The following is a 14,507-nucleotide window of genomic DNA, read 5'->3' as shown; positions in this document are numbered from 1 at the left end:
TTAATTCCTATGAGAATTTTTTACACCTGTTAAAATTCTTTCAATTATTATAAAAATTTAGTACCATGTAAATATAGCCCCAAAATGGTTGCTGTAATTCCCATTTCATACTGGGTCTGCCTTAACTGAAAAAACTGTTAGGAGTCCTTATAATAATTTATCTAATGTGAAAAGGAAATGGCCTTATAATAGTTTCCATTGCCTTGTAATTTTTTTCCATTTTTTTCTTTTTGTAGAAAAAATATAATATTTTTGGGAGAGTGACCATGACTAATAGCAGTGGAAAGGGGGACAAAACCTTTGTGAACAGTGTAACTTTACATTCACCAGGGATGACAAACTACAGGACATGATGCCTAGAAGAAGAATCATCAGGAATCCCATAAATTTGTGTTCCCTCAGTGTTTCAGTAAAACCAATTATAAAGCCTTAACTGAAATTATAATTAGTAATTAATCCATTTATGTCACTAGATAAACACAGAATAGGGACGATTCACAAGCTTCATTACTTTGTTTCTCACCAATGTTCACAATTGGTAAGAAAAATAAGAAGTAATCAATTGCATGCACCAACAACCCCAAGACGGAAATCATAGGTATTCAGTTTCTTTTTCACAGGCATTGCTAGTTCGAAAACCAAAACTCTGGTAGTACTGGCACTTAGAGGAAAAAAAAGTTTGCACTGTCATTTTAAAATAAGCATTCAAGGTAAAAGCTAACAGTTTGCATGGAGCAGGAAAAAAATTAGGTAATGCTAAAACAATGCTAATAATTTAGTGTAATGTATAAAAATTACCACTTTTACTTAAGTATGCCTTAATAAAAAAGTACAAATTGTATTTACATAATCACACGCTTTGTCTTTGACTTCTTTTTCTTCTTCTTACTATCTTTGCTCATCTTCTCTTTATTTCTCAAACTAATGTATGGAAGGCATCATTAACACCCTGTCTTTGCTGATGTTTCAATAAAAGGAATTCCCTAACTCCTTGCTAAGTCCTGAGCTTTTTGTGTCTACTGTTCTAGAAGGCAAATCACATTTATTTCCTACTAGGACCATAGGCACATCTTCAGAGTCCTTAAATCTTTGAATTTGTTCTCTATAATTGTGCATATCTTCAAATGATTTAATATTATTTATGGCAAATACACCAAGAAAGCTCCCGCAGTCCTCATGTACTGGTCCCTCATTGCATTGTACTCTTCTTGACCTGCTGTGTCAAGAATATCCAAGAGACAGGTTTCTCCATTAATTACTACTTGCTTCCTGTAGGAATTCTCTATTGTTGGAGCATATTCGTCCATAAAATGATTCTGAATTAGCTGTATCGTCAAGACACTCTTGCTTACGTCGTCAGCTCCAACTACCGCAAGCTGATATTCCGTCATTTTCAGCAGGCCTGGGAGCCGCTGAGCCTCTGGCCCTGCCGCCGCCGCCTTCAGTGCCTGCGCCACGCTAGCTCCCAGTCCGAAATGGCGGGGGCTGGGAGTACTGGCCGAGCTTCATCTAAACCAGTATTTGTCTTATATACTTTACGTGAATATGCTTATTCTCAAGGTAAGGCAGCCAAAGCTCATTCCATTCCTTAGGAATTTATGATGCAGGATAATGTCAAGCACTAAAGATTCACTTTATTTCAAAGAACCAGCAAATTTCAGTAGATCTTAATGTTACACGACGCACTAAATAGTAGACCATGCTTCTCCCTGGAGTCATTGTTCTCTAAATTGCAATGTAGTACCTAAAAAGCATCTGCAAATAAGAATGACATTGTGAATCTTATTGGAAGTTTTAGGTCGGTTTTGTCATAATGCATTCTTCATCATCTGTCAGGTTGTTGGCATGTGAAAGGTCTCCAGAGGATAAAGAATATTCTGCTAGAAATAGTCTCCTCCGGTTTTCTCTTCAAATAATAACTTGGGTCAAAATCATCCTTACTAGGTCACTGTTAAACAATATGTCGATATGTTTGACATGTTACTGTGCATTACATCAAATCAAATTTTGATCATGCTTTATAAAATTCCTGACATGTCTAATGCTATTGTATTCTCGTAGTGAGTATTCAAATATGGCAATAAATAATGTCCAGGACCTATTTTAGTTTGCTTTAAATAATAATTTAAGTTTGCTTTAAATCTTTATCTGCTAAAAATTTTTCTCTAGATCTTGAAATTACTCCACAATTTACTAGTGACTATGATAAGTTACTTAGATACCTCATCTTATTTACTTGTTTGTTTATTTATTTATTTATTTTTTGAGACGGAATCTCACTCTGTCGCCCAGGCTGGAGTGCAGTGGCACGATCTTGGCTCATGGCAACATTCGCCTCCCGGGTTCAAGCAATTCTCCTGCCTCAGCCTTCCAAGTAGCTGGGATTACAGGAGCCCCCTACCACGTCCGGCTAATTTTTGTATTTTTAGTAGAGGCAAGGTTTCACCATGTTGGCCAGGCTGGTCTCAAACTCCTGATGTCAAATGTTCCACCCACCTTGGCCTCCCAAATTGCTGTGATTACAGGCATGAGCCACCATGCCTGGCCAACAGCTTCCTCATCTTTAAAATGAGATACAGTAGTACCTGTATTATAAGGTTATTATGAGGATTAATCTAGTAAGTGTCAGGGTTTATGACAGTATTATTATTGAAATACGAGGTCAAAATAAATTTGTTTCCCTGAATAGGATGAAATGCTCCTTTAAGGGGAATCATTTAAATTTCTTACATACTTCTATTTGCACATTGTAGCAAAATACATGCATGTTAAACTACCAGCATAACTTAATTCATGAATGCATTTATATACATGAGGATCTTCATGGCCCCAGGAATACATTAAACTTTTCTGATACAATTTTTCTTTACTTAGAGTTTGTTTTCTTCTTCATATATTGCTTTTCATTTGTTTACACTGTACTTTCATCTATATAATATGCATTAAAAATGTAAAGATGTTTGCTTTTTCATGTAATCAAGTTCAACAAAGTTTTTATCATATGAAAAATTAATAGGTAAGCACTCAAACATTGATGAATAAAGATACTAAACAACAGTAGCTATAGGCAGATCACCCACCCGCTACCCTCTGTTTCCAAACAGAAATAATCAACCCTTCCTCTAATTTCATGTTCTTTCTCTCAGTGGTGGAGTGTTCTAGATTGTATTAGTCTAGCTTGTTATTTTGATTTCCATCTGGAACTGGATCAGTCCTTACTGAAGCCCAGATAGATGACATTATAGAAATAAATTGTATTAGTCTGACATAATTGTTCTCTATGCAATCTTTACATTTATGGGGGAAAAGGTTAGTTTTCATTAGTGTACTAATCCAAGGCTTGCTCTCTTCCTCTATTGTAAAAAGCAGTAAATTGATACACTGTGTTAGTGATAGCTGTCATATGACTTACTGTAAATTATGTAGCTCTTAAACTGCCCTCATTTTCTCTTTGGAGAGCCCTTATTAAATGAAAGCACCATGCTGCTGCAACTACAGTGAGGTTTCAAAGAGCCAAATCTCATCACATTGCTTGTATCCTTTAAATCTTTCAATGTTTTTCTGCTCCTTAAAGTCAAATACACAGACTTCCCTGATCTAGCATGTGCCTGCCTACCCAGCCTCATTCCCCCTACCCCTGCCATTCATTCTAAACTCCATCTGGGTCAGGTGCTTAAATATTCTGGAATATGTCACATTCTTTCTGCATGTTCCTGGTATCTCTTTTTACCCCCCCCCCCTTGTCTTCCTGTAAATAACGTAAATACCACTCTGCTAACCCTCCTAAATAAGAAAACTTTATTGATCTTTCTGGTCACAGAACATATTTTTACTGTAGTATTTTTGTCATTGTTTACTTCATGTCTCTTTCTGCCACCGTTGTTTGGCTCCTAAAGATACGGCTTAAGATCTTTGTCAGAGTTATTCAAATTGGCAAGTTATTTTTCTCTGCAGATTGCTTCAAAGAAAAATAAGCATTTTAAATTGCTTCAAACAGAATAAAATACCTAGGAATCCAACTTACAAGGGATGTGAAGGACCTCTTCAAGGAGAACTACAAACCACTGCTCAATGAAATAAAAGAGGATACAAACAAATGGAAGAACATTCCATGCTCATGGGTTGGAAGAATCAATATCGTGAAAATGGCCATACTGCCCAAGGTAATTTATAGATTCAATGCCATCCCCATCAAGCTACCAATGACTTTCTTCACAGAATTGGAAAAAACTACTTTAAAGTTCATATGGAACCAAAAAAGAGCCCACATCGCCAAGTCAATCCTAAGCCAAAAGAACAAAGCTGGAGGCATCACGCTACCTGACTTCAAACTATACTACAAGGCTACAGTAACCAAAACAGCATGGTACTGGTACCACAACAGAGACATAGATCAATGGAACAGAACAGAGCCCTCAGAAATGTTGCCGCATATCTACAACTATCTGATCTTTGACAAACCTGACAAAAACAAGAAATGGGGAAAGGATTCCCTATTTAATAAATGGTGCTGGGAAAACTGGCTAGCCATATGTAGAAAGCTGCAACTGGATCCCTTCCTTACACCTTATACAAAAATTAATTCAAGATGGATTAAAGACTTATATGTTAGACCTAAAACCATTAAAATCCTACAAGAAAACCTAGGCAATACCATTCAGGACATAGGCGTGGGCAAGGACTTCATGTCTAAAACACCAAAAGCAATGGCAACAAAAGCCAAAATCGACAAATGGGATCTCATTAAACTAAAGAGCTTCTGCACAGCAAAAGAAACTACCATCAGAGTGAACAGGCAACCTACAGAATGGGAGAAAATTTTTGCAACCTACTCATCTGACAAGGGGCTAATATCCAGAATCTACAATGAACTCAAACAAATTTACAAGAAAAAAACAAACAACCCCATCAAAAAGTGGGCAGAGGACATGAACAGACACTTCTCAAAAGAAGACATTTATGCAGCCAAAAAACACATGAAGAAATGCTCCTCATCACTGGCCATCAGAGAAATGCAAATCAAAACCACAGTGAGATACCATCTCACACCAGTTAGAATGGCCATCATTAAAAAATCAGGAAACAACAGGTGCTGGAGAGGATGTGGAGAAATAGGAACACTTTTACACTGTTGGTGGGACTTTAAACTAGTTCAACCATTGTGGAAGTCAGTGTGGCGATTCCTCAGGGATCTCGAACTAGAAATACCATTTGACCCAGCCATCCCATTACTGGGTATATACCCAAAGGACTATAAATCATGCTGCTATAAAGACACATGCACAAGTATGTTTATTGCGGCACTATTCACAATAGCAAAGAGTTGGAACCAACCCAAATGTCCAACAACGATAGACTGGATTAAGAAAATGTGGCACTTATACACCATGGAATACTATGCAGCCATAAAAAATGATGAGTTCATGTCCTTTGTAGGGACATGGATGAAACTGGAAAACATCATTCTCAGTAAACTATCGCAAGGACAAAAAACCAAACACCGCATGTTCTCACTCATAGGTGGGAATTGAACAATGAGAACTCATGGACACAGGAAGGGGAACATCACACTCCGGGGACTGTTGTGGGGTGGGGGGAGGGGGGAGGGGGGAGGGACAGCATTAGGAGATACACCTAATGCTAAATGACGAGTTGATGGGTGCAGGAAATCAACATGGCACATAGATACATATGTAACAAACCTGCACATTGTGCACATGTACCCTAAAACCCTAAAGTATAGTAAAATAAATAAATAAATAAATTAATTAATTAAAAAAAAATTTTAAAAGAAAATAAAGGCACTTATGATTTTTTATATTTTTAATAAGACAAGGATAATAATGGGAAAATTTGAGAAAACATTAAGGTAAATTAAAATCGTGTGTAAGTTTAGTTGGGTAAGTAACATTTATTGAGCGCCTTCAATGTCTCAGGCATTTTACTGGGTTCTTTTTATTTGTTAACTAATACAAGAGTTGTAAAGAACTTAGAAAATAATGATCAAAGCTTAACTGTAAGATAAAAGAAAAAAACAGTTCTAGTTATTGATATCTCAAATGGGAAAATTTGTAATCATGTCATCTTTATATGCACCAGATATTCAAATAAACATAGAAAGAAACAGATTAACATGTAACTCCAGTTGATTAGTTTCAAGGACATAGGCCTAACAGTTGAGGACAGTTTATTGATTTGGATAGAGAAACAGTAGCAATTACCTCAGTGTATATAAATTATGGGTTCCTAGATTATAATGAATTAACATGTACTATGGTTGGGCTATTATTGAACAAATTTAGTTCGAAGAGTTACATTTTTACTCCTTTTTATAAGACAGCATTATGGATCATGTGCTAAAAATCAGTAATCTGTTTTAGGTTTTGTATCTTTTTGTATGAACATAAGGAAGATATAAACAGTAAATTCTTGAGTACAGTGCAGATATTCTTGTCTTACAATGGGGTTATGTCTTGGTAAACCCATTGAAAGTTAAAAAATATCTTTGTTGAGGAGAGGCTAAGATAGCGAATTAGAAGCAGCTGCAGTCCACGGCACTCAGAGAGGAATGAGAGGAGGTGGAGCTATGTGTTTAACATTTTATATATATGGACAATATATGTGTGCATATGTACAAATATACATTTGTAGACAATATGTATAAAAGCCATGTGACAAGTTCAGGAAACTTAAAGAGAGCTGGTATGGCTAGAGTGCAGAGAGAAGGGATAGAATATTGCAAAATGAGGCCGGACATGGTGGCTCAGGCCTGTAATCCCAGCACTTTGGGAAGCCGAGGCAGGCAGATCATGAGGTCAGGAGTTTGAAACCAGCCTGATAAACATGGTGAAACCCCGTCTCTACTAAAAATACAAAAATTAACTGGGCATGGTGGATTGCGTCTGTAATCCCAGCTCCTCAGGAGGCTGAGGCAGGAGAATTGCTTGAACCTGGGAGGTGGAGGTTCCAGTGATCCGAGATCGTGCCACTGCACTCCAGCCTGGGTGACAGAGTGAGACTCTGTCTAAAAAAAAAAAAAAAAAAAAAAAAAAAATTGCAAGATGAGGTTGGAGAATTAGGACCTTGTATGCCAAGTCAATTTTTTTTTTTTTTAATCCTAGAAGCAATGAGAGATTTCTGAAGAGTTTCAGTGAAGATGACATCATATTTGTCTTTTTAAAGATCACTCTGATTGTAGTATGTACAATGGGTTGGGGGAAGGCAGAATGAATGAGAAAAAGATAGTTAAACGGCTACTACAATGGTCCAGGTAAGACTTGGCTGTGTTTTGGACTTTGATGGCAGTGAAAATTTTAAAAATAATAATGGGTGGATTAAAGAGATGCTTAAGGAGAAAAATAATAGGTCTTGGTTATGGGATGGTTATGAGTTTTGTGAAAAAGAGATACTTTGAAGATGCTTAGTTATCTTAGATGTAACTCCATGGATCCTGGTGCCACCTAATGAGATGATAAATGCTGGAAATTAATAAATAATTTTCATAAATTAACGAATAATAGGTATATAAACTTGTAAGCTTTATCTGATATACACATAATCTTATGTCGTAACTCCTTCAGACTTCAGTTTCATGACCAAGACCAGGTCAGACCTGGCTGGAGAAGTGCATACCATGGATTTACCATTGGGCACATTGAATTTGATGTGATTTTGATAGTGAAAATGTAGACTAGGTGATTTTTCTAGATTACAGTGGTAGTCAATAGTGCTACTATGCCTTATGCTTGTTTCATATTGCCTGGGAGAAAGAGTATAGGGAAGTAGTAATAAAGAAAGGAGTATGATTAAAGGTTGAAGAACTAAGACATTTTATGGCTGAAATAGAGAATAAATTTGCACAGGAGATGCAAGAAGTAGAAAATTTTCACTGTGCCAAATGCAGTAGATTGGTCAGATAAGATTAAGAGAAAGGTAACTGCTATCAAAAATTTATAATACATCACAGATAGAGCTCAACTATCTTTATTAAAAGAGGACAAATTTTTGGATAATGGGTATAATCTCTAACCCCATCAAGAAAAGGCCGATTCTTGCAATTATAATCAGAATATAAATACTGGCTCTCCAGGGAAATTAAATGGGTCATAGAGACCTAATGGAATGTTAAACTCTTTCCTCATGCCTACAACCACCGTTAAAGGTAGGTACTGACTGTTGTTAGAAGGGCATACGATTAGTGAATTCAAGTAACAGGCAATATTTGGGAATGATGTAAATAGTTATTATCTTTAGATATATACTTATAGTGCCATGCATTAATAAGTGTCTGAAAATACAGATATAAGAGTCAGCTCTTAAAAAAAAAATGAGCAGAGAAGACCTGAGTTGGGCAGTGGTAGAAAAGCCCACGAGCCAATGGGCTGGTGTTGAGATAAGGACCTCATTTTGGTGTTCAAGCTGTTCAGTACTCAATTATCCTTAAAATGCATTTCTTCCTTGGTTTGAACAGCAACATTCTTACCTATGTTCTTCTTAGCATTTGTTTCTCTTACGCCTCAGAACTTTCTACTACTCCCTGTCAGATATTCCCAGCAATATTTTACAGACACTTAAAACTCAATATGTCTACCCCAAAACTATGTACATTTATTATGCATCCAAAAATAAATGAATAAATTTTAAAAACTGTGGCTAAATGGCATGTGATACAATCAACTTGTTGAAATGTCTGGTGAGGGGATGTCTGTGGCAACCTTCCCAAAGAATTATAGTGAATATTCCAAGTCTAATTTGTCTTCAGATGACTTTTAGGAGATATGAGTAACAGAAGAAGGTGAGGGAGAAGGAGGAGAAAAAGCAGAAGGACAGAGGAGAGCAGAATGAGAATTATGTGAAACAGCACCATTAAATGCCTAATAAATAATGTAATAATATTGCTATTAAAGCCAAAAAAGCCTTCAATATGTCAAACTTAAACTAAACATACCATTTTACTCTAAGTGGCACACACAATTTATTGAATTTATAGGGGAATACTATCCTCTCAGTGAATGTCTGCCCCAGCATTCTTAACTGGCACACATCACAGTTTGGCTCCACTAAACAAAAAAACCTGCCATAATTATGAAAACTGGTTTTGTACAAAAACTAGCATGAATGTAATGGGAGAATGGCTGTTTGAAATTCATTAAGAGAGTATGTGAATTCTGACCCTCTTCATTTTTTTCAGCCTGAAACTATAATCAACTTCCCTAACTTCTTGGTATCTCTCTTCCTCATTTGTGATACCATTTTTTACTTTTTACTTCCTTGTATTACTGTGATCCTTTTTACTTTACACCTCCTTGTATTACTTCCATGATTTCTTACCAGCTACTATTCTCTATTCTTTTCCAAAACTTTGAATGCTCTTTTTGGTTGCAGACCCAGCCTATAGTATCTGTGGAGCCTGATAAGAAGCCTCTGTACCTGTGGGAAAGTAGCCTGTAGGTTTTCACAGGTCAAAGTGTTCATGAGTATCAGGGCTTTTGATCTCTTATTATTGGACATATAAAGGAAATTTTGGAGAAATTTTATTCTGGGTCACCAGATTTAAAGTATTATCCCATTGGCATTAACAAATCTATAGATACCCTGTTTAAAGCCATGTTACTAAAAATAAAACTAGGATTTCACGAGAACAAAATATTTCATATTCTTTATTTTCTCAAAGAAGTGTCTAAGAAGAACAAGCCCAGTAGCCTATTAAATAAGAAAAGCAATAGAGGTTTTATTGTCTTATAATGCATGGGTATTTTCTTACTATTTTACTGAATTTTTGTTGATCTAATAAATTCTCTTTTTGTTTTTGGAAAACTAAGATGAGATTATTGCTTTAATTCTGAATGATGGAAAGAAAATACAAGAGAAAGGGAAATAACTAGGATAAACTAGGCAGACCTTAGATCCTGGGCAACCACACACTGGAGGAAGAGCTGTGTCCCTCTCAGGTGCATGTTTTGAAACAAAGTGGAACAACAAAGACAGACCCTAATTTCTCCACAGCAACACTAGATTGGTACCAATGTACTTGTTTTTAGAAGCGTGGACTAAAGGGAGACCCCTGTGTTCTTTCAGACAAAAACCTTCTTGTTCAGATCTCCTGGACTTTTTGGTACTTTTATTAATTACAGCAAAACTAACCTGTTCTCTACGAATTCTGAAGCTCCAAGAAACTCTTGCCATTGTTGAGTAAGGGCAGACTAGACACATGGAATTCAAGTTAACTGTAGTCGATGGTAACAATTAGCACATCTTATGGATCAGTAGGCGCTCCACTTGACCCCATAATGACTAGTGAAAAAGAATGGCTACCAAGTTAGAAAGCTGACTGTCATCTTACATATTTTCCTTTGCCTCAATAACTGCATCATTCCATTCGCATCCCAATCCAACCTAAACCATCCCCAATTAGTGAACACTACATCTATGATGTCATCAGAATAGATTGGCTTTATATTGCAAGTGTAAGTTTGGTGTTCATTCTTTCCTTTTTATACACACTGATACTTTTTAGGTTCTCATCATTTTTCACCTGAAATATCTTAAAGCCCTCATAAATCTTCTCTATTCACCTTATATTGTCCTTATATAATCCATTTGTCATACTGCTTTGTCAGATTGATCTTTCTAAACTATGAATTTGATCAGTCACTCCTCTTCTTAAAAACTTGCAATGGTGGGGCAGAGCACAGGGGCTGATGCTTACATAAATAATTACATAATTCCAGCATTTTGGGAGGCTGAGGCTAGAGGATCACTTGAGCCCAGGAGTTCAAGACCAGCCTGAGCAACATGATGAAACCCCGTTTCTACCAAAAAAAAAAAAAAAAAAAAAAAAAAAAAAAAAAAAACCCAGGCTTGGTATAGTCCCAGCTACTTGGGAGGCTGAGGTAGGAGGATTGCTTGAGCCTGGGAAGTCAAGGCTGCAGTGAGCTGTGATCAAGACACAGCACTCCAGCCTGGGCAACAGAGCAAAACCATGTCTAAAACAAAAACAAATAAACAAACTTGTAATGGCTTCGCAATGCTTACAAAATAAAATCTCAGCTTCATTTCATGGCCTATTCTTTATGATGTTGCAAGCCATGTTCTCCGAAGTCACCTTTTATTATGCCCTTTCTTCTTCTCACCCCATAAAAAAATTATTTTTAGTGAGCCAAATATATTACATGATTTTATACAGTTAGAGCCTACCTGTTTCCTCTCTGTGATTATCTTTGCCTTTACCTCTTCTTTGCTAGTTTATCTGGCAAGTTCATGCTCATCATTTTAGATAAAACTCAAAATATTCCATTCTCAGTGAAGCATATGAGACCCTCAAAGTTATCTATTTTCTCCTCTCTGCCACCATGAAACATTGCACATGTTATTAAATACGATAATTATTTAAACATGATTTCTATATTTTAACTCAGAATTTGCTAAGGAAATCTGGACACAGAGCACAAGCAAATCTGGCACATAATCGGCACTTAATAAGCTATTCTGCCATCATTTCCGACTCAATAAATCCAAACCAGAATTCTTCAGCTTCCACCTAATGTTCTCCAATCTTCTGTTCCTGTCAAAGGTGTTATTTTTCTTGCCATTTAGGGTTAAAATATTAGAATCTGCTCTGACTCAGCCTTCTCCTTAATTCAGCATTGTCCAACCAGGAAATATGCTCACTCTAGTAAAAGAACGCAGAGACTTCAAGGTTTCTCTCTCCAAGGAGAGTCTTCCAATGGTATCCCCAAGGATCTCTGAGTTGTACTTTCCCTTGCTTCAGTTACCAGAGGCAACAAAATTCTTACTACAGACAGGCACATACTGTTTTCCTTTTAACACTGTGGCCTAATCATTAGCATACATTCTCCTTCTGATTTCATGTAGGACAGGTAAAATAGATTAGAAACTTTAAAAGCTTTAACTAGCTGCTAACTTTTTTAAAAGGATAAACTTGGTAATTAGAAAACATATAAACATAGGAAGACTTTCACAGCACATATTTCTGATGCTTCTCAACAAATTTGTTCCTTAGAGTTGTTGGTTTTGTCATATTTTTAAATTCAGTCTTGAAACAGCCATATCAGTATTCAAAGTACAGATAACTTGGTAGGCAACCTGTGTGTGTGAGTTACTTGCTTCCTGAGTTCCAGTCTGCCTCTATGTGGGCACCATCTTATCACCCAAGCTCTAAGAGCTGTTATCGGTAATTTTGACCAAGAAGACTTTTTCTACAGGGCTTTTAGTTCTTATTGTGCCCACTCCATTTCTTATCAGAGAGATCCCTTTCTTCCAGGTAATACAAATGGTAAGTGTACCGTACATGAGGTCCCACTACTCTTCATATATCACTTCTCTTACATTCCATTGATCTAAACTTGTCACAGGGTCTCACACTGTTACAGGAGAGACAAGGTATCTAGTCTTCCTATGTGCTCAGGAGAGAGAGAGAGAGAAGAATTAAATGTGAGTGTGCACTAATAATTTCCCCAGTAGACTGCTTTGGTTTAGTAGGATTTAAAATAGAGCTTCAGAAACCAACTATTTTTCTAATTATGTTTCTTGAGGAAAATGCACTTTAAGTCCCAAACAACTGACTGAAATTCTTATAACTCAGACTTTTGGGAATAAGATGTTGAGGGCATTGGTTTGTTCAGTAAGATTGTAAGTCTTTTAAAGACAAGGACTTTTCTTGCACTCCCATTATATATTTAGAAAACTTTCAATTAAACATGAGATGCTTCATTACTAATTCATTAAATAAATCAACAAAGTCTGATTAAATAACTTTCTGATCAGATCTGTATGTGAGAAGAATTTCCTGCTTTTTAAACATACTTTCTTTATAAAACTCTCTATTTGCAAATAATTACATAAAGATTTAGCAGTAATGTAGTGATCCATTAAATTGTCAACCCATTGAATTACTATTCAATGGAATTAGATGTTTGATGGCCAGACACGGTGGTTCACGCCTGTAATCCCAGCACTTTGGGAGGCCAAGACAAGTGAATCACTTGATGTCAGGAGTTTGAGACCAGCCTGGCCAACATGGTGAAACCCTGTCTCTACCAAAAATACAAAAATTAGCCAGGAGTGGTTGTGGGTGCCTGCAATCTCAGCTACTTGGGAGGCTGAGGCAAGAGAATCGATGAACATGAATGCAAGAGGTGGAGGCTGCAGTGAGCCGAGATCAGGCTACTGCACTCTATCTAGCCTGGGTGACAGAACAAGACCCTGTCTCAAAAAAAAAAAAAAAAAAAAAAAAGATGTTGTTTTAATACATTTGACTGATAGTGTGATTCTATTATTTTAATAATTTTTGTTACATGTGTATGTCCAATAATTGAATCCTCCCAGGAGCATGGTTTTAAATTCATGTTATTATGATTAGATACCGGTAACTCAGTACAGAGCCAACCCTGCCATGTTGCTGCCTCAGACAAAAAGAGAAATCATTATTATTCATCATACCATTATTAACATTTAGATATTTTGATAATACTGGAATTTTTGCGTTAATTTTGATTCTTTAAAATATTGCATTGAACATTTTTTTTGATTACTGTGTTTTGGCACCTCCTTAAATTTTGCACCAGAAATGAAGATCTCTTTCCCTCCACTTTAGTCCCAGCCTTATAGCCATGCCTAACTTCCAGTGTGGGGAAGCATTATTGTGCCTAGTAGACTAGAGAAAGAAAAATGAGGAAAGTACTAATGACTAATATATCCAGTTAAAGTAATAAGTTATAATGCAGAATCGTTTGTTGAAGGAAAAATGATATAACTCAAAGGATCATTTCATCCATCAAGTAATAGAATATTCCTCATCAAAAAATGAAAAATTTGATTTAATTCTATAGAGATATGATTTATAGTATAATAAATCCTTTCTCTTTTCCTCTAGAAGCCTTATTTGATTATTTTACTCCAAAAAATCTACATTTGAAAGTCATGGAGTCAGACAGTTTTTTCAAACAATTGAGGTGTAGTCATTGCATTGCCATTACCTAAAAACTCCTGGTGGATTTTTAATGTTAGTACTTCTTGGATTTGACTTCTTCAGGTACTCTAAAATGTTTACTTAACTCAGTTTGTTATGTATTTTTATCATTTTTTGTTATTCCTAGCTTGCAATGATTTTTCTCTAACAAAAACCAACAGTTAAATAATAGCAGAAATAAAATTTTTAAAGTATCTGAATTTTAAGAAACACAAAATCATCTAAATAATCCTCATTCAATTTCCTCCAGGATTCTATATTAAAATGCTGTAGAAAAATTCTATTCCATAATATGCATGTAGTTTATTTTTTCTAAATAAATGTTTTGAGTATGTAGTAATACATTATTTTAAACAATATTGGTTCTAATATTTGTGTTTGGTTAGCCAAAAAATAAAATAAAATCTAAAAAGGAAATAGAGAAAAAATGCTAGCCGATATCGCACCTGCATATTTCATCAGTATTATCGATGTGGCTATTCGACATGATACTTTATAGTCTGGTCTAGCTTTAATA

The 14,507-nt window shown here is 35.9% G+C and overlaps 1 protein-coding gene and 1 pseudogene across 2 annotated transcripts in view; both read right to left on the bottom strand.

Annotated features, from left to right (window-relative positions):
* The window catches only part of FAM83B (family with sequence similarity 83 member B), a 216,347-nt gene that overhangs the window by 173,663 nt on the left and 28,177 nt on the right, over positions 1–14,507 (bottom strand). The window lies entirely within an intron of this gene.
* The window catches only part of LOC129473429 (GTPase KRas-like), a 35,952-nt pseudogene continuing 22,287 nt past the window's right edge, over positions 843–14,507 (bottom strand).

This window comes from Symphalangus syndactylus, chromosome 23 (assembly GCF_028878055.3).
Source record: "Symphalangus syndactylus isolate Jambi chromosome 23, NHGRI_mSymSyn1-v2.1_pri, whole genome shotgun sequence".
Lineage (NCBI taxonomy): Eukaryota > Metazoa > Chordata > Mammalia > Primates > Hylobatidae > Symphalangus > Symphalangus syndactylus.
Note: the sequence above shows the minus strand (reverse complement) of the source record. Positions and strands in the feature narration are given on the sequence as shown.